Source organism: Octodon degus, unplaced genomic scaffold (assembly GCF_000260255.1).
Source record: "Octodon degus isolate 3935 unplaced genomic scaffold, OctDeg1.0 scaffold00007, whole genome shotgun sequence".
Taxonomy (NCBI): Eukaryota; Metazoa; Chordata; class Mammalia; order Rodentia; family Octodontidae; genus Octodon; species Octodon degus.
In genome coordinates this window covers 32,971,896-32,975,253 of record NW_004524583.1, presented here as the reverse complement: position 1 = coordinate 32,975,253, position 3,358 = coordinate 32,971,896, and positions in this window count along the sequence as shown.

Below are 3,358 nucleotides of genomic sequence, written 5' to 3'. Positions count from 1 at the left end.
GGCCGGGCGGGGCGGGGAGCCGCGGGCAGCCGCGGGAGCTGGCGCAGGTCTGGGTAAGGCCAGCCTGGGCTGAGTCCCAGCGCGGAGGTGAAAGCGGGTTGCCCGTGAGTGAGGTGATTTCTCAACTGCGGTGTCCTGTCTGTAAAATGGGGACAGTAACAGAACCTAGTAATAATCAGGAGGGTCGTTGTGGAGTCCCTGAGATGCTGAAGTACAAGATCCAGATCAGCAAGTACTTTGGGGCCTGGTGAACGCTGGATTAAATGCCAACTACCCGTGGGGGCGGGAGGAGGACAGGAAGAGAGGTTCAGTGGGCCCAGAGGGCCTCAGGGCTCCGAGGGGGAGCCCCTCCGAGGGGGAGCCCCTGGGGGATTGAACCGCGGTCCCTGTGCTTTGCTGAGCTTGTTCCAAGTAGGTAGGTGCTTTAGACCACTGAGCCATCTCACCAGCCCATATTACAACCTCTTGAGGGCAGCAAGTCAGCACCATGTACTAAAATAAGTGCACATGGCTTTTGACTCACTAATTCTCCCACTAGTGATTGCACACACACGTACATAAATAAGGTCATCTGTCCATCACAGTGGGGTTTTCAGGGGCACAAGACTGGAATGAACGAAATGCCCCCGGCGGGACGGCACCTTCTGAATCTGCATGCACTGACATGAGCAAGGTGCAGGTACGCTGAGCAGGGGAAGAGCGCCACGCACAGCTCCCACACGCTGGTCACAGTGGCCTGCGGGCTGGGGCAAGGGGGGATGCGTTTTTCAAATCTATCTGCTTAGTATTTTATTTTATTTTATTTTATTTTTTTCTGCTTAGTATTTTAATACTATCTACTTTTAGTACCTTTCCAAAAACACTTAGAAATCTCAAAAGCAATAGAACCACTTTCCCCCCTAAATATACTTGAAATCTGACTTTGTAGGCGGAGTAGCCCTGGGTCCCAGGGGTGTGGGCCTAGTTCTGCCCACCGAATCCTTTCTTCCGCCTTCATGATGATGGCTGCGAGAGGGCCTGAGAATCAGCTCTAGTTCATTGCCATGCTACCATGACAGAAGTGTATGGCGTTCTACTGTCTGTCCAACACAGCAGCTCGAGGTATCTGTGGAGGAGTTGAGAGGTGGCAAATTCAAATAACAAACTGATTTTTTTTTTTTTTAATAAGAGGTTTACTTAGCTTACAATTTTTTTTTTTTAGCTTACAATTTTGGAAGGTCCAAACAGCATGATATAGGCTCTGGCAAGGGTCTCCCTCAGTTGTTGTTTTTTTTTGGCGGAACCAAGGATTGAACTCAGGCCCTTGCGCTTGCCAGGCAAGCACTTATTGTACTGAGCTATCTCACCAGCCCCTCCCTCAGTTGTATCACATGATGCATGTACCTCTATTTTCTGAATTATTATTATTTAATGTATTTGGTACCAGGTCTCGCTATGCAGCTGCAACTCTTAGTAATCCTCCTGTTTTCAGCCTCCCCAGTGCTGGGATTACAGGATGCACCACAGTGCTGGGTCTTGATGGCTGGCTGAGCACGCCAGGGGCAGGACCAGCACGGCATGTGGTGCTGGGATCAAACCCTGGGCCCTGTGCTTGCCTAAGCAGGTGCTCAGTCTGTTGATCTGTCCTGCTGGTCCTGACATGGGTTTTTTGCTAGAAGAGTGTGGTGCTGGAGCCTTGGGGCAATCTTGGAAAGCTTGTTTCTAGAAAGAACTGGATGGGCCTGGGAGATGGCTCAGTGGAATAAGCGCTTCCCTGGCAAGTGCAAGGGCCTGAGTTCAAACCCCGGTTCTGCCAAAAGAAAAAAGAAAGAACTGGGGCTCTTTTCTAGGACAATCAGAACTGCACTGGATGGAATCACATCAGAGATGCCAGGATCGCACTTGGAATGCCAGTTTTTGTTAGGAAGGAGCACCTGAATGATCCAGGAATGAAACTGTATACATCAGCTTCAGCTGGGAAAAATTTACTGCTGTGGGTGGCTGGAGGCCATAGATTCGGGTGCTCACATGGCAGCCATGCCGTAAGCATCTGCAGCATGCTAGGGTCTGGAGAAATGCAGCAGCCCAGGCCCAGCCTGAATGCTCAGGAATCCAAGAGCGCAGCACAGAATGTCTGGGACCCGAGTCTGGCTGATAGACCTGCCCCCACCTTAAGGTCACACAGCAGGTTCCCAGGCCCTGTGTCACTGGTGAAACATGGCAGGCCACTGCCTACGGAGCCTTCGAGCACTCTCTGCCCTTCCAGCTCCAGAGCTCTGAGCCCAGAATAAGCCTGGCATCCTCTAAGTCCCGTCACGGTGTTGTCCAAAATAGCTCCCATAGGGCTGCTTGAAACAAACACCATCAGCGTTCATCAGTGTCTTCCTCAAGGCTCAGAGGAGGGCCCCCCTCCTGGCCCTAGGAGCTTTCTTTCCGTCAATAAATATATTCTGCTCAAAACCTCCATTTATTCCTAAAATTCATTCTTCAGTTTTAGAGAACACGAACTCGTCCAGGTCAGGTCAGGTCAGGAGATCATTTTTCCCTATGTAATTTGAAGGGTCCCTGTATCATTTGGAGGTTACCCACCCAAATCAGTTTTTCTCCCTGTATCATTTGGAGGTTTCCACCGAGATCATTGGATGGAGGTGTGAGTTTGCTTTTCTTTCATAAATTCTAGCCCTGCCGTCCCCTGCACCCGTTGGCCACAGACTCTACCTTGTCCACGGAGCAGCCTGGTGGTACACTGGTCCTGACCCTGATACATGCTCACCTGCAGGAAAAGCTGTCACTCCCTTATAGCTCCTCCCCGGAGTTTGCCCAGGACATGGGTCGCATGTTTAAGCAGTTTAATAAGCTGGCGGAGGACAAGGCGGATGTGCAGTCCTTCATTGGTCTGCAGTGCTTCTTCGAGACGCGCATGAATGAGGCCTTCGGTGACACCAAGGTTTCTGCTGTGCTGGTGGAACCCCCGCCACTGAGCTTGCCAGGTGCTGGTCTAAGTTCCCAAGAGCTATCTGGTGGCCCTGGTGATGGTCCCTGAAGCTGGGTCCTGTACGGGCAGTTGGCCCTGCTCTATGTCCTATCGCCCCATCCTACTACTCCCTTGTGGCCTGACACCCACTCCCTGGTGGTTCCATCCCCCAATCCCTCACAAAATGTTTTTATTTATTAATTTATTTTATTTTTTATTGAGAAATAAATATGAATGAGACAGTTTCACAGCTGATTAATAGGACAGTTTTGATAGTCAATACACTGTACATTGTTATCTTCTTAGTGGTTATCCATAGTACAAGAAGCAGACAGGATATCCTGTCCAAACACAGTTAGTACACCTCTTTCTTCTCATTGAATTAAGTAAAAGTAGCTGTAAATT